Source organism: Schistocerca nitens, chromosome 8, assembly GCF_023898315.1.
Source record: "Schistocerca nitens isolate TAMUIC-IGC-003100 chromosome 8, iqSchNite1.1, whole genome shotgun sequence".
NCBI classification, from domain to species: domain Eukaryota; kingdom Metazoa; phylum Arthropoda; class Insecta; order Orthoptera; family Acrididae; genus Schistocerca; species Schistocerca nitens.
Window position 1 is genome coordinate 547,034,174 of NC_064621.1, and position 21,276 is coordinate 547,055,449.

Sequence of the window (21,276 nt, forward strand, 5' to 3'; positions counted from 1 at the left end):
AATCATCCCAAAATTATCCCTGATTCCTCCACAAGGAAGGAATCAATAGTTACAGAAGCTAATGAGTGGATATACTTGCATTATATGTCTATTAGGCAGTACTAAACATTTCACCTCTTCACAGTAAATTCTGATCAGTAGTTCCTTTGTGACTCTTTCTTCTAAGCCAACAGTTACTTTACTGGCACAGGTATACTGCAGTGTGAAAGAAAAGTTCACAGTAAAATAAAGTAATTGTTCGGAGCCAAAAAGAAAAAAGTAATGTTTTGCACAACTATTTTACTATGCATGCAAGTTAAAGCAAATAAAGGGCAGTGGCCATATAGTAACACAGGTACGGTGATATTGATACACAGTGGTGGAAACTTCTGCAATAGTTGGTTAGTTCAGTTGGCTGGAAAATAATTCCAGTCTCAGGATGCTGAAGTGTAACTTCACTGTAGAAGTCTCACACATAAATGTATTCAGCTTGTATGACAGAGTTGTGCATTTCATTATCCAGCAGTCAATAAATATAATGGCATCATCTAGGGAAGCATCAGTTGTACTTGAATGTGGTATCTGCTGACTCACAGAAAATGAGAGTGAGCTGAAGGCCACTTAGTCTTAAATTGGCCAGTTACCAGGTCTCACATGCTCGATCAGCTGGGGGTTGCTGGTTTTCCTTGCTGGCAGTGCTTAGTCTTAAATTGGCCAGCTAGCAGATTTCACATGCTTGATCAACTGTGGATGCTGTTCCTTCCTTGCTGGCAGTGCCCTCGTTGGCTGTAAATGTAATTACACTTGTTGATAACACTGGTCAACACTCATTTTCTTGCCAAGGATATTTGAGTGGCTTTAGGATGGGTTAGTGGTGCTGAGGACGAATATAGCAACCATTTATGCAGTTTGGCTCTAGTTTTTGAGATAATGCATGATTTATTCAAAAAATTAGAAAAAATTGCTAATACTGAACTCAAGCGCTACAAACTACAATGAAAAAAGAAAATAATCTTTATAAATAGCTTCTATGAAAACCTGATAGGCATTTTTCCATGTATAAAACATAATTGAAAAGTTTCTCTATAAGTATATCATTTTCCTGCACGCTTTCCTTTTATAGGTCTCTTCAGAACAGTCACGTTGCAGATTCCAGCAATAATCTGCCATCATATGCCTGTCCCATCTTCCTTTATATCTTTCCTCTATTCCTTTCATATCTTGATGGAACCGCTCTCCTTGTTCCTCACTGAAGTCACCTAGATTACGAGGAAATCGATCCAAGTGGCTGTGAAGGAAGTGCAATTTTATGCTCATGTTAGCTCCTAAGTTTTGAAAGTTAGTGAGCATGTTTTTGACCAGTTCCTCGTAATTGGGAACTTTATGATTGCCCAAAAAACATTTTACAACAGCGACAAAACTGTTCCAGGCCGATGCTTCAGTGACAGTCATGACACTTGTAAAATTGGTATCATTGATGAGCCTGCGAATTTGAGGACCATCAAATATTCCTGCCTTAAGTTTTTCACTACTGAGTCCAGGGAACGTATTGCAGATGTATGTGAAGCAATTACCATTTCTGTCTAAAGCTTTGGTGAATTGCTTCATTAGTCCTAACTTAATATGTAATGGTGGAAGAACAATCTTGTCCCTACTAACCAGAGGTTCATTAATGATGTTTGCTTCACCAACAGCCATATGTTCCCTTGGAGGCCATGTTTTCTGCTTCCAATGTTCGTGCTTTGCCCTACTATCCCACATGCAGATAAAACATGGGTGCTTTGTGTATCCACTTTGTTGTCCAAGCAAGAAGTTCACCATTTTCAAATCAACACAAATCAGCCACTGGTGCTGCATATACTGAATTTTCTGCAGAACCATCTTGATGTTAGCATATGCTTCACAAAGTTTTGTTGAGTGGGCAATTGGAATAGATGCGTAACGATTGCCATTGTGTAGGAGAACACATTTTAAACTTCTAGTGGAACTGTCTATGAAGAGACGCCAGTCCTCTGGTCTATATTCCGGCAGCCGCAATTCAAGTAAAAGTCCAGGTATATTGCTGCAATACACTATAACCTCTTCTTGGTTGAAGTATGGAAGAAGGTTTTCTTCTCTCGTCTGGTAAGCTGTTATTTTAACACTTGGATGAAGACAGTTCTTTTCCTTAAGCCTGGATGCTAAGAGTTCTGATGCTTGCTTTGAAAGATTGAGTTCTCGTATCAAGTCACTGAGCTCCTTCTGGTCGAACTGCTGGGGTTGTGTCTCACGTCCTTCATATTCCGAACCACTACTTGTACATTCCTCGCCGTGCACATCGTCATCTGATGATGTTAGCGTGGGTAATGTTGTGAAGGTTGGTACAGGAACATCGTTGCTGTGCACCACCGGTCTTCTTGCTGACTCCAAATCGGGATATTCCCACTTTCGTTTTTTGAACCTATTAAAACCTTTCACATTAACAATGCAAAAATAGCAATCATCTGTATGGTTCTTCTGCTCTCGCCATACCATAGGCACTCCGAAGTTTAAGCTTTTCCTTTTTCGTTTTGTCCACTGCCGTAAGCACTCCACACAGCATTTACAAACTTTATGGGGTGCCCACGCCTTGTCTTGTTCTCCAAGTTTAATTCCGAAATATGCCAGATACGCTTCCTTCACAAAAGGAGTGATATTCTTCCTGTTCTTTTGAAGAACGTATTCACCACAAAAGTAGCGGAACTCATCTGGATGGTTCACGCAAAGACGGCGTGAAGAACTCATGTTTTCCTAAAACAAAATTGCACAAATACTACTTATTATGCAGAACTTTCTTGTATTTGCATGTCAATCACATCCAACAAACATCATTAATTGTTTTGTGTGAAATGAATACTCACCTCTTATTTGCTACGTCACGATGAAAAGGTTCTATCTCCTTGAAGCTGCACTGCACATGTGTGTGACTTTCGACCATCGCCATTTTTCTTGTTTACACTGAACGCTACCTATCGGCTGTTGCGGGGATTACCTCGGCCAACAAATGAATGTCAAGTACCGCCGAATTCAAATCTGCACAACCCTCAATATCTTCAACACACGCACCGCACAACAGGACTGAACACATGCTGACATTGTGATGTTTGCATGATGTAATCCTCAACCACACAGATGCACTCCCTGAGCACAATTGTTTAATAAAGATAGTACAATATCACTAATTAAAAAACAGGTAGCAAATACATTACACCATATATGGACCCTGCAGTCGATATTATCCACATGAAACTCTCATTTCCACAAATAACCTATATCTCAAAAACCAGAGCCAATTTGGAAAAAGTACAAATATACTCGGAATGAGTATCATAACAATATCCCATTTTCGTTCAAACTTCCCTGGCAACGAAAAAAAAAATTTATTTTGTAGAGCTGTGTAATGTGACGTCTTCCATTGATACATCTGGTGGGAGTGCAAGATCTCTCCATTCTCACATCTCCACAGAGAGCAGAAGCTGGCCAGTCTGATGCATGGGAGGACAGTGAAGTGGCAGCAGCCAGTTGCTTGAGGGAGCCCCTGTGATAAGGGGTGATGATCTGGACCCCAGTTAATGGTGGTGAAACTGGAGCTAGAGGCTCCAGAGCTGGTGTGGAAACTTTGGAAGCAGACTGCACCTATCCTGGTACAAGCAGATGTGGCAGTTCCTCCAACTGATAAGAGGTCCCAGTATGAAGGCCGTTGTTGCTGTGATAGCCCTACAGACAGAGGACACATCTAGCTGGGGCCTTGCAACCAACTGGACAGCACTCCATGCATAGATGGTGCCATAACCATCTGGTAGTCCTGTTGTGTTGCAATGGACTGTCAAATCCAACATGAGATCCACTTCTAATTCAGCTTGCTCAGGTGGCAAGAAGAAAATATTCAGTATTGTCTGTTGAGAATCCCATGCAATAATTCTACCAGACTATGAGCACTGACCTTACGAAGCTAAAAAGTTATTGAGAACTGAGTCAGATTTAGTTGATCCTACAGCTCTTTACCATTTCTGTTCAAAAAGTGCAAGTGGTATGTTCTGCTATGTCATTAAAAGCTGGACGAATGGTAGTGTCATAAATTTTAATGTTGCTGCATGAACTCAGACAGTGTGACCTGAGATCTGTTGTCAGTAACCAAGGTGTGAGGTGCTTCTACAATGGCAAAAACTTTTTTTGAAGCCCCGCCCCCACCCCCCCTCCCACTGTTTTGCTAATGTTATCATCTGCTGCAACGCGATGACAGGAGGAAAATGAAGAAAGGAGTCCACCACATTTTTTCCAAGGAAGGAGCTGGGGAAATGTCTATGGATGAATAGTTGCTGGCTACTGAGAATAAGACTTTGGAGGGGGGGACAGGATGGGGGTGACTGACAAACGTCCTTGGCAGGCTGTACAGTGACAGACAACAAACGACCCATGTGACATCATCGTCCATGTGTGGCCAATAGACATAGCAGTGGACCAACTGCAACATTCACTACTGCAGGATGCTTTCAGCTGCCAGCAGTTGTTATCTTCCTGTGCTAGTGGCAGTTGACACCTTAGCTGAAGAAGTACTAGAGGCCTGATGGAGCTGTGGCTGACAACTTGGTGGGACATACAATGCAGACATGTTGGAAGACCTGCAGGAGAAGTTGATCATGCATTAATGCTGCTGTAGCATCTCCAAAATGGTTGGAAAGTCTTCCAAGTATTCCTTTGCTTGAGTGTCCATCTAGAAACAGACTGTTCCCTGACTGTCAAAGTCTGGTCCGGGTCCAGGTTCAGGTCTATGGGAAGTCAGCACTAGACATCCATATTCGAGTATTGTGGACAGACAGTATTGTATAGAGCACTGATGCTGGTGATTGGTAGCACACTCTGGGAGCTTAGTTGAGGGCTCAATTACTGATAATAATGGCTTATGATTCATAATTAAATGGAATTTATGGCCATACAAAAAAGAAAATATGAAATTATTTCAGAATGAAAACAACAGACAGCCTATTTTTTTCAATTTGTGAGTAATGTCCATGGGCCTACTTTAATGTTTTGGACACAAATGCTATAGTTTTTCAGTACCATTGGCAAGGTTGTGAGACAGGATGGCCTCAATGTCATGCAGTGAGGCATCCATAGCTGGTGTTAGTAATAAATGGGGCTAATACATCTGTAAACAGTGCACAGACTGAAGGCATGATTTCAAGTTTTGAAATTTCTTCTGATGAGTGTCCTACCACTGAAAAAGAACCACATTTTGCAAAAATGATTCAACAGGTAGACAACAGAAACCACGTATATGATAAACTGGGAATAATAGTTAACCTTGCCTAAAAACACTTGGAAGTCTTCTACTGACCAGGGGAAGGGCATTTTGCATAATGCTGCAACCTAATCTTGTGTGGTCTGAAGGCTGTCTTCACTGCAAATGTAGCCAAGGTACAGAAGACGGGAAGAAAAGAACATTTTGAAAAATTACACTCAAGGTCTTTGTTTATAAGTGCCATGAAAAGATACACACGTTCATAAATGTTCTTAGTTAATATGCCCCATTATCAAAATTTCATCTGGATAGTTTATGCAGTGGTGGATGCCTGTAATGATCTGTTCCAAAATTTTTTGAAAAATGGCCAGCACTCTAATGACTCCAATTGGTAATGTGTTGTACTGATAGATGCCAAAGAGGGGATATTCAATACTAAAATTTTCCTGGACCCACCATCTAATGGAAGCTTAAAATAAGCTTCCATGAGATCAGTTTTTTGAAAAAAGTTGACACCCAGAAAATTTAGAAAATATTTAGTCAAGACATGGTGCAGAATGGCCCTATTTCTGCTTGTGCCTTAACTGTAGAATTAAAATTACCAAACAAGTGTAGGGAGCCATGAAGATTTTGTACCACCATGAAATGGGAGGCCCATTGGCTACAAGAGATGGAGGGAAAACCACTTGTTGCTGTTCTGATCTGTGCAGATCTAGTTTCCCTGGATCAGAGTGCTTTAAAGAAGTATGATGCTGCTGAAGGTTTCAACACTATGTATGCATGAAAGTTCGGAACCTTGTCTAACCTCAAACAATAATGTAAATAGACAGCTGATGATGACTCCTGCTTGACATAGCACTGAAGGTTGAACAGAAAGCACAAAATGTTGAATAGAAAAGCCAAATGCAGAGTATGCATCGGGTACAAAAATGTTTGCTACTGATGGGTCTGCAGCCACCAGGAAAGGCAGTTTCCAAGTAATTTGGTTACATATCACAAAAGTTGCACTTCTACATCTGCATTGATACTCCATGACCCATCATACAGTGTGTAGTGGAGGTTACCCTGTACCAATAATAGTTCCATGTGCAAATAGAGCAAGGGAAAAATGACTGTCTATGTACCTCAGTGCCAACAGCCTTGCTGCAGTGGTAACACTGGTTCCCATCAGATCACCAAAGGTAAGGGCTGTCGGGCAGGGCTAGCAGTTGGATGGGTGACCATCTGGTCTGCCGAGCGCTGTTGGCAAGCGGGGTGCACTCAGCCCTTGTGATGCAAACTGAGGATCTATTTGATTAAGAAGTAGTGGCTCCAGTCTCGGAAACTGATGTACAGCTGGGAGAGTGATGTGCTAACAACATGCCCCTCCGTATTAGTGATGCCTGTGGGCTGAGGATGACACGGCAGCTGGTCGGTACTGTTGGGCCTTCATGGCCTGTTTGGGAGGAGTTTTAGTTTTTATATGCCTCAGTATGAGCCCTAATTTCTCATATCTTATCTTCAATGTATGCTGGTGGCAGTAGTATCATTTGGCAGTCAGCTTCAAATTCCAGTTCCTCCCTCCTTCCGTCTAGGGATTCCCAATTGAGTTCTCAAAGCATCTCTGTAACACTTACATCTTGTTTGAATGTACTGGTGACAAATCTAGCAGCCCACCTCTGAATTGCTTTGATGTCCTCTTTCAGTCCAATTGGAACGATCTTAAACACTTCTGCAGTATTAGGTTGCACCAGTATGCTCTATGCCATCTCCTTTACAAGTGAACCACACTTTCCTAAAATTCTCCCAGTAAAGTTACCTTCCCTACCACAGCCCTCACATGCTCATACCATTTCATATCAGTTTTCAACCTTATGCCCAGATATTTAAATGGCATGACTGTGTCAAGCAGTATACTACAAATGCTGCATCCAAACTTTACAAATTTGTTTTTCCTACTCATCTGCATTAACATTCCCCCACATTTAGAGCTAGCTGCCATTGATCACACCAACTAGAAATTTTGTCTAAGTCATCTTGTATCTTCCTACAGTCACTCAACTTCAACACCTTAGCACACACCGCAGCATCATCAACAAACAACTGCAGGTTGCTGCCACCCCATCCACCAAATCATTGATGTATACGGAGAAAAACAGCAGTCCTGTCACACTTCCCTGCGGCACTCCTGATGATAACCTTGCCTCTGGTGAACACTTGCTGTTGAGTGTTCTATTACTGGATTCTATTGCTCAAGAAGTCTTTGAGCCACTCAAATATCTGTGAACTTATTTCATATGCTCGTACCTTCTTTAACAGCCTTCAGTGGGCTGCTGTGTCAAATGTTTTCTGGAAATTTATAAATATGGAATCTGCCTGTTGCCCTTCATCCATATTTCGCAGAGTATCATGTGAGAAAAGTGCAAGGTGAGTTTTGCATTAGCAATGCTTTCTGATTAGTGTCCATAAGCTTCTCAGTCTCAAAAGAAAATTATCATATTCAAACTGAGAATATTTTCAAGGATTCTGCAGCAAACTGAACAAATCTTTCAGTTTTTTCCCTACATCAGGAATGCTTATTACTACTTCATCCATATGGGAGTCTGTCCAATGGTCAAATAAACATATGTTTGTACAATTCTCCTGTGTGAATATTTTCTTGAACATGGAATTTGAAACTTTGGCATTCGTTCTGCTATCTTCAACTGCCACATCAGACTGATCAACAAGGGACTGAATGGAAGTCTCTGTCAGATCTTTTGCTACGGTATATGGTGGTAGCTGTTGTAGTCTCCACACATAGATCTATTCACAGGTGCACAAATCTCTACTAACCTTTGCTTGTTGTCGTTTGTGCATTTTCTTTTGAACTGAAAGTGCAACAGCCCCTGCTTCCTCAGAATCTTGTGAATTTCATTATTAAACCAAGACGGGTCTCTTCCATCCACTTACTAAACACGTAACTCTCCAGGACACAATTTACACTATGCTTGAACTTTGCCCATAATCTCTCTACATCCATCTTACTGGAACTAATCGATGTCATTCACTTTTTTAACTGAGATGCTCAGAACTGTTTATGCTATAACTTGCAGCAATACTCTCCTAGCCAACTTGACTTGACTGATTTATTAACTCTTGTAACCATAGTTGCCACCCCCCCCCCCCCCTCAAACCATGGAACTTGCCATTGTTGGGGAGGCTTGCATGCCTCTCAGCTATGCAGATAGCCGTATTGTAGCTGCAACCACAACAGAGGGGTGTCTGTTGAGAGGCCAGACAAATGTGTGTTTGTTGAAGAGAGGCAGCAGCCTTTTCAGTAGTTGCAGGAGCAACAGTCTGGATGATTGACTGATCTTGCCTTTTGACATCAACCAAAACGGCCTTGCTGTGCTGGTACTGTGAATGGCTGAGAGCAAGGGAAAACTACAGCTGTAATTTTTCCCAAGGTCATGCAGCTTTACTGTATGGTTACATGATGATGGCATCCTCTTGGGTAAAATATTCTGGAGGTAAAATAGTCCCCCATTCGGATCTTTGGGCAGTGACTACTCATGAGGAAGTCATTATCAGGAGAAACAAAACTGGTGTTCTACAGATTGGAGCATGGAATGTTAGATCCCTTTGTCAAGCAGGTCATCAGAAAATTTAAAAAGGAAAATGGATAGGTTAAAGTTACATATAGTGGGAATTAGTGAAGTTCAGTGGCAGGAGGAAGAAGACTTGTGGTTAGTTGAATACAGGATTATAAATACAACATCAAATAGGGGCAATTCAGGAGTAGGTTTAATAATGAATAAAAAAGAACAGGAGCACAGGTAAGCTACTATGAACAGCATAGTGAATGCATTATAGTAGCCAAGATAGACACGAAGCCCATGCCTACCATAGAAGTACAAGTTTATCTACATCTACATGGGTACTCTGCAAATCACATTCAAATGCCTGGCAGAGGGTTCCATCAAACCACCTTCACAATTCTCTATTATTCCAATCTCATATAGTGCGCTCTGATTTCCCTTATTTTATCGTGGTTATCGTTCCTCCCTATGTAGGTCGGTGTCAACAAAATATTTTTGCATTCGGAGGAGAAAGTTGGTGATTGGAATTTTGTGAGAATATTCCGTTGCAACAAAAAACGCCTTTCTTTTAATGATTTCCAGCCCAAATCCTGTATCATTTCTGTGACACTCTCTCCCATATTTCACAATAATGCAAAACGTGCTGCCTTTCTTTGAACTTCTCTGATGTACTCCATTAGTCCTATCTGGTAAGGATCCCACACTGCACAGCAGTATTCTAAAAGAGGATGGACAAGCATAGTGTAGACAGTCTCCTTAGTAGGTCTGTTACATTTACTAATTGTCCTGCCACTAAAACGCAGTCTTTGGTGACCCTTCCCCACAACATTTTCTATGTGTTCCTTCCAATTTAAGTTGTTCATAATTGTAATACCTAGGTATTTAGCTGAATTTAAAGCTTTTAGATTAGACTGATTTATCGTGTAACCAAAGTGTTATAATGTCAAGGTTAACACATATAAGTCACAGAGTAAGTTGACAAGCAAGACATGTGTACACGTTAGCATTCGAATGAGCACTGAGTCCCAGTCTAGCGGCCGCTGCTCGGCTGGCCGCTTAGGTGGCGCAGCTGCTGCATGGCTGGCAGACAGCGCCGCACGTAGAGGACACGCATAATTGTGTGGCAGCGCTTTGAATGATCGGCAAGTCACAACACTTTTCCCCCCTTTTAAATTGTTGCACTGGTCCTGATGGAGGTGTCCTGGAGATGGCTAACATCCATAGGCATTGTTTGACTCGCCGTAAAGTCTCGAGGAGGAGGCTTCCCGTACGGACGGAAGTGTCCCCGATGATAACGGGTCGAGATGACAGGAGACATAGGGGTTGAATCTGCTGGGGCCCCATGCACCAATCTGCCCGTTGTGGCAAGTCCAGTTGATATAACAGAAGACATGGGCGATGTGTCTGCGTCTGTTGGAGGAGGAGGTGAGTAGATTGGCTCTGACAGAGGATGGTCATCAGGTTCCTGCATGGGCACGTCTCCTGGTGGCGTCTGTTCTTGTGCTGGCATCGCGATGATGGTGAGAGGGCTGCGTTGTGAGTATTGAGAGATGCCAAGATCCCGAGCGTCAGGTACAGCCGAAGGTGGTGTAGCGGCATTCAGAACAGGCGTTGTCGGCACACGAGGCCGAAGCTGGTCCGAATGACGCACTGCAACACCCGTGTCCGTCTGGATTTCATACAGGCGTCGGCCATGGTGTCGTAAGATGCAGCCCTGGCTCCATTTTGGCGGCCTGCCATATCCCCGTACCCAGACGAGGTCGTCGGCAGTGAACCGGCCAAGTGAAGGCACCCGCGGCCGTGAGGTGGAAGGCCGCAGAAGATGAAGTAGCGTGCGGGGCTGTCGGCCATGTAAGAGCTCAGCCGGGCTGTGGTCGCCCATGGGGGTGAAACGGTAAGACGCCAGGAACTGGAGAAGCGCCTCATCAGCAGCAGAAGAAGTCAGAAGTTTCCGCATCTGAGCCTTAAATGTGCGGACCAGTTGTTCAGCCTCACCGTTTGATTGTAGATGGAACGGCGGGGCCGTGACATGCTGAACGCTGTGACGAGCACAAAAATCCGATTCGGAAGAGGCAAATTGCAGACCATTATCAGTAACAAGAGTAGAGGGGAGGCCTTCCAAAGAAAAAATGCGGGTGAGAGCACTTGTGGTTGCCGCAGTGGTAGGCGACGTGCAAAGAACAATGAAAGGAAAGTTAGAGTAGGCGTCAATTACAAGGAGCCAATAAGTACCTAAAAAGGGTCCTGCAAAGTCAGCATGAATGCACTCCCAGGGCTTCTCAGGCAAAAGCCACAGTGACAAAGATGACTTCGGGGCAGCGGCCTGTGACGCACAAGGGCCACAGGAGGCGACCATGTGTGCTATTTCAGAGTCAATGCCAGGCCAGTACACACGACGACGCGCCAGAGATTTTGTGCAAGACACACCCCAGTGCCCTTGGTGAAGGAGGTGCAAGACCGAAGCATGCAAAGACGCGGGTATCACAACACGCGGCGAAGCATTGTCAGTGGAAAGGAGGATAACACCATCCCTAGCCGTGAGGCGGTAGCGCAAAGCGTAGTAGTTCTGCAACGGATCAGAAGTCTTAGCGGACGGGCAATCTGGCCAACCCTTCTGAATACAGCGTAAAACCCGGGAGAGGGTAGGGTCAGAACCCCTAGCAGCCGCCAGCCTGTACCCAGTGATGGGGAACCCGTCCACAACCCGCTGCTCGGCAACATCCAGGTGGAAACACAAAAGTTCGTCCCTATCGAATGCTAGATCAGGACCCATTGGAAGGCGAGACAGAGCATCAGCATTGGCATGTTGAGCCTTTGGCCGGAAATGAATCTCATAATTGAAACGAGACAAGTAAAGAGCCCAACGCTGGAGGCAGTGTGCAGCCTTGTCGGGAAGTGACGTTGATGGATGAAACAAGGAAACAAGTGGTTTGTGATCCGTAACAAGATGAAATTTTGAGCCATACAGAAAAACACCAAACTTATGAAGAGCATAAATAATGGCCAAAACTTCTTTTTCAATTTGAGAATACTTTTGTTGGGCATCCGTGAGTGTTTTGGTGGCATAAGCAATGTGTTGTTCCGAACCGCCAGAAAAACGGTGCGCAAGGACTGCACCGACCCCGTATTGAGAGGCGTCTGTGGCAAGAACAAGATGTTGGCCAGGTCAATAAGTAGCCAGGCACGGGGCCTGTTTCAGCATAGTCTTCAGTTTCTGGAAAGCCGCATCGCATGACGCGGACCAGTGAAAAGGCACGTTTTTATGCAACAGGCGATGCAACGGCTGAGCCACCAAAGCCGCAGACAGTAAAAACTTGTGATAGTATGCTATTTTTCCTGAGAAGGCCTGCAGTTCCTTAACAGATGTAGGGCGAGGAAGGGCATCGATTGCCGCGACAGTTTGCTGAAGCGGACGAATACCCTCCCGAGAGAGTTGAAACCCCAAGTACGTGATAGATGCCTGAATAAATTGTGATTTCTGAAGATTACACTTAAGACCGGCAGTCTGTAAGACACGAAAAAGTGTGCGGAGATTTTGAAGATGTTCTTCAGTGGTGGAGCCAGTGACAACAATGTCGTCCATGTAATTGATACACCCAGGGACAGGGAGCAATAATTGTCCCAAGAATCGCTGAAAGAGAGCAGGGGCGCTAGCAACCCCGAATGGCAATCATTGGTATTGATAGAGGCCGAAAGGCGTGTTAAGGACCAGAAACTGCCGGGAAGCAGCGTCGAGAGGAAGTTGATGATAAGCTTCTGACAGGTCAATTTTAGAAAAATACTGGCCTCCAGCAAGTTTAGTGAACAGTTCTTCAGGGCGGGGCATAGGGTAAGTGTCGATGAGGCATTGAGCATTTACAGTGGCTTTGAAATCGCCACAGAGACGAATATCACCATTTGGCTTAGCAACGACAACGACAGGAGAGGACCACTCACTGGAAGTGACAGGAAGCAAGACCCCGGAAGTAGTGAGACGATCCAGCTCCCGTTTTACCCGATCACGAAGGGCCACAGGAATGGGCCGAGCCCGAAAAAACTTAGGCCGAGCAGTGGGTTTGAGCATGATATGAGCTTCAAAATCGTTTGCATGGCCTAACCCAGGAGAAAAAAGGGACGAAAATGTCGTCGACAAGGAATACAATTGGGCATAAGGAATAGCATCAGAGACGATATTGACAGAGTCATCTATGGAGAACCCAAAAACATGAAAGGCATCGAAACCAAAAACATTCTCTGCGTTACTCTCGTCGACTACAAATATGGGAACAGTGCAAACGATGGATTTGTAAGATACCTCAGCATTAAACTGTCCCAAGAGATAAATCTTCTGTTTATTGTATGTCCGTAATTGCCAAGTGACAGGTGACAGGAGTGGAGAACCCAACTGAAGATAAGTCTGAGAATTAATTATAGTGGCAGCAGAACCGGTATCCACCTGCATGCGAACATCTCAACCAAGGATTTGAACAGTGAGGAATAACTTCCCTGAAAGGGAAGAAGTGCAATTGACAGACAACACAGAATCAGAATCAGCGTCATGTTCATGAACATCATGTATGCGGTTGGATTTGCAAACGGAAGACACATGACCTTTCTTTTTGCAATTGTGACACACAGCCCAATGTTGGGGACAATCCTCGCGTGAATCTTTCGTAAAACACTGCGGACATGAAGGAAGTTGCTGGGGGTTTTGCTGCAGTTTCTTAATGGGGTGTTTACGGTTAGGCCGAGGCTGCGCATGGGAGCGCACTGCGGCCACGTCGGCCAGCGGGGACAAGCCGCACACGTCGTCAAGAGTGCAGAGGTTGTATTTCCCCGACATCGCTCCACGCCTCTATTTGCGCCCCAGCGGCACGAGAAATTTCAAAAGACTGCGCAATGGAGAGAACTTCATCTAGAGTCAGATTTGCCAACTGAAGGGCACGTTGCTGAACTTCTTTGTCGGGCGCCGAACGGCTAATAGCATAAAAAAAATGGCTCTGAGCACTATGGTGGGACTTAACATTTATGGTCATCAGTCCCCTAGAACTTAGAACTACTTAAACCTAACTAACCTAAGGACATCACACAACACTCAGTCATCACGAGGCAGAGAAAATCCCTGACCCCGCCGGGAATCGAACCCGAATAATAGCATCCCGTACCATGGATTCGGCATAGGATTCTTTGTGAACGTCAGTAACAAATTGACACTTTCGACTGAGGCCGTGAAGTTCAGCAGCCCAAGCGCGATAGGATTGATGTGGCTGTTTTTGACAACGATAAAAGGCAACACGAGAGGCTACCACATGCGTTTGCTTTTGAAAATAGACAGACAGAAGTGAGCACATTTCAGCAAAGGACAAAGACGCAGGATCCTTCAAAGGAACCAATTGCGACAACAACCGATACATTTGAGGTGAAATCCAGGAAAGGAACAGAGACTTACATGGTTGTTCGTCCATGGCATGAAATGCCAAGAAGTGCTGTCGAAGATGTTTTTCATAATCAGACCAGTCTTCCGCCGTCTCGTCGTAAGGAGGAAAAGGAGGTATAGCCAACGACGAGAAACGCCCCGCATTTGATGCCGCGACGAAATCACAAATCGCCGCTGTTAGAAGCGTTTGCTGTTCAAGGAGATTTTGCAATAGTAGCTCGACAGTAGCCATGGAAACCTCTGGGTCAACGGTGAAAAGGAAAAATCCACTACATCGTCGCCAGTTGTTATAACGTCAAGGTTAACACATATATTTCAGAACGACACAACACATATAAGTCACAGAGTAAGTTGACAAGCAAGACATGTGTACACGTTAGCATTCGAATGAGCACTGAGTCCCAGTCTAGCGGCCGCTGCTCGGCTGGCCGCTTAGGTGGTGCAGCTGCTGCATGGCTGGCAGACAGCGCCGCACATAGAGGACGCACGTAATTGCGCGGCGGCACTTTGAATGATCGGCGAGTCACAACACAGAGTTTAACGAATTCCTTTTAGCACTCATGTGGATTACCTCACACCTTTTGTTATTTAGCATCAACTGCCAATTTTAGCACCATTCAGACATCTTTTCTAAATCATTTTTCAATTTTTTTTGATCTTCTGAAGACTTTATTAGTCAATAAACAGCAGCGTCATTTGCAAACAAACGAAAATCGCTGCTCAGATTGACTCCAAAATCGTTTATATAGATAAGGAACAGCATAGGGCCTATAACACTACCTTGGCAAACACCAGAAATCACTTCTGTTTTACTCGAAGACTTTCCGTCAGTTACTATGAACTGTGACCTCTCTGACAGAAAATCACAAATCCAGTCACATAACTGAGACGATATTCCATAAGTGTGCAATATCACTACGAGCTGCTTGTGTGGTAAGTGTCAAAATCCTTCCAGAAATCCAGAAATATGGAATTGATCTGAAACCCCTTGTCAACAGCACTCACCACTTCATGTGAATAAAGAGCTAGTTGTGTTTCACACGAACGATGTTTTCTAAACCCATGCTGACTGTGTGTCAATAGACCGTTTTCTTCAAGGTAATTCTTAATGTCCGAACATTATATGCCAACTAGCTCCACAGATGATGAAGAGATTGAAGAAATGTATGATGAGATAAAATAAATTATTCAGATAGTGAAGGGAGATGAAAATTTAATAGTCATGAGGGACTGGAATTTGATAGTAGGAAAAGGAAGAGAAGGAAAAGTAGTAGGTGAATATGGAATGGGAGTAAGGAATGAAAGAGGAAGCCACCTTGTAGAATTTTGCACAGAGCATAACTTAATCACAGCTAACACTTGGTTCAAGAATCATGAAAGAAGGTAGTTTACATGGAAAAAGCCTGGAGATACTGGAAGGTATCAGATAGATTATATAATGGTAAGACAGAGATTCAGGAACCAGGTTTTAAATTGTAAGACATTTCCCGGGGCAGATGTGGACTCTGACCACAATCTATTGGTTATGAACTGTAGATTAAAACTGAAGAAACTACAAGAAGGTGGTATACTGAGGAGGTGGACCTGGATAAACTGAAAGAACCAGGGGTTGTAGAGAGCTTCGGGGAGAGCATTGTGGAACAATTGACAAGAATGGGGGAAAGAAATGCAGTAGAAGAAGAATGGGTAGCTTTGAGAGACGAAATAGTGAAGGTAGCAGAGGATCAAGTAGTTAAAAGATGAGGGCTAATAGAAGTCCTTGGGTAACAGAAGAGATATTGAATTTAATTGATGAAAGAAGAAAATACAAAAATGCACTAAATGAAGCAGTCAAAAAAGAATACAAACGTCTCAAAAATGAGATCGACAGGAAGTGCAAAATGGCTAAGCAAGGACAAATTTAAGGATGTAGAAGTGCATATCACTAGGGGTAAGATAGATACTGCCTACAGGAAAATTAAAGAGATCTTTGGAGAAAAGAGAACGACTTGCATGAATATCAAGAGCTCAGATGGAAATCCAGTAATAAGCAAAGAAGGGAAAGCAGAAATGTGGAAGGAGTATATAGAGGGTCTATACAAGGGCGATGTTCTTGAGGACAATATTATAGAAATGGAAGAGAATGTAGATGAAGATGAAATAGGGGATATGATACTGCGTGAAGAGTTTGACAGAGCACTGAAAGACCTAAGTCGAAACAAGGCCCCGAAAGTAGACAACATTCCATTATAACTACTGACAGCCTTGGGAGAGCCAGGTCTAACAAAACTCTACCATCTAGTGAGCAAGATGTATGAGACGGGCAAAATTCCGTCAGACTTCAAGAAGAATATAATAATTCCAATCCCAAAGAAAGCAGGTGTTGACAGATGTGAAAATTAGCGTACTATCAGTTTAATAAGCCACAGATGCAAATTACTAACATGAATTCTTTACAGATGAATGGAAAAACTGGTAGAAGCCAACCTCGGGGAAGATCAGTTTGGATTCCGTAGAAATGTTGGAACATGTGAGGCAATATTCACCCTACGACTTATCTTAGAAAATAGATCAAGGAATGGCAAGCCTATGTTTCTAGCATTCATAGACTTAGAGAAAGCTTTTGACAATGTTGACTGGAATACTACCTTTCAAATTCTGAAGGTTTCAGGGGTAAAATACAGGGAGCGAAAGGCTATTTACAATTTGTACAGAAACCAGATGGCAGTTATAAGAGTTGAGGGACATGAAAGGGAAGCAGTAGTTAGGAAGGGAGTGAGACAGGGTTGTAGACTATCCCTGATGTTATTCAATCTGTATATTGAGCAAGCAGTAAAGGAAACAAAAGAAAAATTTGGAGTAGGAATTAAAATCCATGGAGAAGAAATAAAAACTTTGAGGTTTGCAGATGATATTGTAATTCTATCAGAGACAGCAAAGGACCTGGAAGAGCAGTTGAACGGAATGGACAGTGTCTTGAAAGGAGGATATAAGAAAAACTTCAACAAAAGCAAAATGAGGATAATGGAATGTAGTTGAATTAAACAGGTGTTGCTGAGGGAAACAGATTAGGAAATGAGAAACTGAAAGTAGTAGATAAGTGTTGTTATTTGGTGAGCAACATAACTTATGATGGTCGAAGTAGGATATAAAATGTAGACTGGCAATGGCAAGGAAAGCGTTTCTGAAGAAGAGAAATTTGTTAACATCGAGTATACATTTAAGTGTCAGGAAGTCGTTTCTGATAATATTTGTATGGAGTGTAGCCACGTATGGAAGTGAAACGTGGATGATAAATAGTTTGGACAAGAAGACAATAGAAGCTTTTGAAACGTGGTGCTACAGAAGAATGCTGAAGATTAGATGAGTAGATCACATAACTAATGAGGAGGTATTGAATAGAATTGGAGAGAAGAGAAATATGTGGCACAACTTGACTAGAAGAAGGGATCGGTTGGTAGGGCATAATCTGAGGCATCAAGGGATCGCCAATTTAGTATTGGAGGGCAGCGTAGAGGGTAAAAATCGTAGAGGGAGACCAAAAGATGAATACACTAAGCAGATTCAGAAGGATGTAGGTGGCAGTAGGTACTGGGAGATGAAGAAACTTGCACAGGATAGAGAGCATGGAGAGCTGCATTAAACCAGTCTCTGAACTGAAGACCACAACAAACAAATTATTTAAAGAGACTAGAAGAAGCAGCAGCAGAAGAAGAAGGAGGAGGAGGATGAGGATGAGGATGAGGAGGTCTCTTCAGATACCTTGGGATTCTTACTTTGCATGCCAGTATATTTACTCACTAAATTTTCTAAAGGCGAGTTATAACCAAAAATAGATGGGACTTGCCCCCCTTTATTTGTCAGTTTGAGATCTGTTAGAGAACACTTCCAGAGCAGTGCAAACTATTTTAAGTAAGCATTACAATGAAAATACAGTTTGCATGGTATTAGAGTTCTGCCAATGATAAGTAGGGTCCACAGCATTAACAGTGTAAACCAAACCAATATGCTGATCGGTGCATACTTCATTGATTGCCTTACATCTAACTCAGAATTGTTGTGGGCCATTTGATATACAGGCACTCCCGATAAGTGCCATCTGGGTAGTGGCAACAGGATGGTTGACAGTAATGTTGCTCAAGCTGTTCAGTTTCCATAGCGACATTGACTGGTGCCACCACATTCACTTCCTCCCTGCAGCAACCACTGAGGGAGAGAAATGCAGGTGATGTGGGGTCCAGATGATCTGCCATTGGGAGTTATGGTGAACCGATGCCCATAGGTACCCCTGCAGAAGTCTAGGGTGGGACAAAGCTCAGTGGAAGTCACATGAGTCACTCCAGGATTGTGGGGTGTCTCCAGGGGAACATGGAGGCTTCTGACCAAATAGCGGAGGCAAAGTTGGTTTTAGTGGCAGTAAAGAAGTCTGTGAATCCAGGTTGGGTGGCGTCTAAACTCACAGGCCCTGACTGGGGATATTGACCTGGAAGGTAAGTGCCTCAATGATGACAATGAGCCCACAGTGGACAAAACACTGAAAGCACATATATTATGAACATCTGATTACAGCCAGAACAGAACTGTCTCCTGGATGGAGAGTGCTGCTGTTTATACAAATATCAAATATTCCAGAATATGCAAACATTACAGCATTTGAGAATCTTCTGGAAATGATATAAATAAACAACAAATAATTTCTGGTTAATGAATCTGAATGAATGACCCACAGTATTCCATCCAGTGATGTTAACTTGTACACCACACTGCAAGCAGCAATGCTCATGTCAATATTAAAACAAAACAAAATATTACATATTTCAAAGCAATTCTTAAACTCTACCTTCTTAATAAGTACTACACCAGTACAGACGATTTTTTAATGGCCAATTTATTGTCTGTTTGTGCCTTTTACAGTTGCTATTGACACTGATATTTTAAATATGAAATAAATTTTATTATTTTATTGATGACAAAAGTACAACTTTTGTTTCTTGTTTGTATGCTGTAAAGTGGTAACATTCAGGTATCTACTCAGGTAGCAAAATATGTTGCTACTACTGAAATTGTTACAATTATACACTGTAAAATATCTGTAAAATTGTTTGATTATGTACAGAAAAAGATTAAGAAGAGGACTGACAAAGCATTATACTGTGCAGTGAATATAAGTAAGACACTCAAATGTGAAAGTCACCCGCCAGCATAGCTGTGAGCGCTAATGCACTGCTTCCTGGACTCGTGTAGGCGCACCGGCCCCAGATCAAATCTGCCCACTGGATTAATGACGAGGGCTAGTGTGCCGGCCAGCCTGGATGTGGTTTTTAGGCGGTTTTCCACATCCCCCTAGGTTAATCCTGGGCTGGTCCCCATGTCCCACCTCAGTTATACAGCTCACAGAAATCTGAACACGTTCGCACTATTCCATGGATTACACTAGATGCAGATAGCTGGGGTACTAATTCCATCCCACAGGGAATGGGGAGGCGGCAGGAAGGGTATCCGGCCACCCCTTCACATTAACATTGCCAAATCCATTCCTTACCATGCCGATCCTGCACAACCACAGGGTACACGCATAAGCGGAAGAAGAAAGACTCAAATGTGAAAGTCCCCACTGTTAACTGTGGCAAATAAAACAGGTACACTCATCACCCAGCACAAAAGCTATGGTATGGCCAACATAAATCCCCTCAGGGACTCAGAATTAATTTGCTGAATATGGGCTTGGCAACCCCAGGTTCCTGAGCTGGGGGCTGGTAAGCACCGCCAGTCACCATAAGCTCTGGGCTTTCTTCAGTGACCACTCTGCAGCATGGCAGTGAAATGTTACGTGTCGCAGGGAATGGGGATCTTACATACCTAATCCTATGCGGTCCTACAAGTGCCAGAATTTTGGTCACACAAAGCTGAGTTGTGGGGGTGAAGCAACCTGAGGGAAACATGGAAAGGCAACCCATGTAGCTGGGAATGGCTGTCCATCTCCAGCAGTCTGCGTTAACTGCTCCTGGAGACACCTAGTCTGGAGCCAAGACTGCCCTGCTTTTGCAGAGGAATGAAAACTTCAGGAACTGAAAGTGACCAAGTGGATCCACTATGCAGAAGCCAAAACGTAATATAAGGTGATGGAACACCCTGTCTTCACCACTTTTTGTGCTTCTGTGGTGCAAAACTCTGTTCCTGAGGTCAATGCTTTGATGCAGACGACGTCCAGTGTACAACTATCCACCACCAGCAACTGTACTTGCATGTGTACATGCCAAAGCAAAGTGCTTAAGGATAAAGCAATCCAAGCATTTACAGAAAATGCTAGCAACAGTTCTGCAGCGAGCATCACAAAGACACACAAAAAGCAGTGTGTCTCTCGATGCCCCATTTCCCCCTCATCCTCAAACGGACAGGTTGCAGGGAAAGGATCATGACATTCGAGTCAAAAGCTGTGCCAGGCACCATCAGACATCATTCTGACATGTCTCAGATCTAGGCAGCCCCCAGTGCAATGATTCCCTTACTACAGTGGAACATGAATGGGCTCAGCACTCATGTGGAGGAACTGAAACTCCTAGCATAGGCATGTCCCTTGTGCTTGTGTTTACAAGAAACACATTTTAAAGATACTGATGTCACTGTGCTACGGGGCTGTACCCTATACCACATGGATTACCTACTGGGGGAAAGAACCAAGGGAGGGGTCACTGTGTTTGTCACTAATGCACACCCCTCCTCTGCTCTTCCCCTGGCTACTGACCTGTAAGCAGTTGCAGCTAAAATTAATATGTGTCAGAAAGTCACTGTTTGTTTGCTGTATTTACCTCTGCAAGATGCAGTAGACTCTGAGACACTCACAGAACTTATAGAACAACTCCCCTGACCATTTCTCCTCCTGGGAGACTTCAATGCCCATCATGTCTTGTGGGGCTCGACCTCAATTGCCCTTGGGGTCAGGTTTTGGAGAGCCTCGTGACATCTCATGAGCTGTACATCTTCAACACATGTAGTCACACTCATTTCTGCACTGCTCCTGGGACATTCTCAGCCATCGACCTCTCTTTCTGCTCTCCAGCCCTCACAGACTGTGTTCGGTG

The 21,276-nt window shown here is 43.5% G+C and overlaps 1 protein-coding gene and 1 pseudogene across 1 annotated transcript in view; both read left to right on the plus strand.

The window, feature by feature from the left end:
• LOC126199666 (small conductance calcium-activated potassium channel protein) overlaps positions 1-21,276 on the plus strand; it is a 211,854-nt gene that overhangs the window by 186,254 nt on the left and 4,324 nt on the right. The gene's annotated exons all lie outside the window — the stretch shown is intronic.
• LOC126200086 (5S ribosomal RNA) lies at positions 6,370-6,487 on the plus strand (annotated as a pseudogene).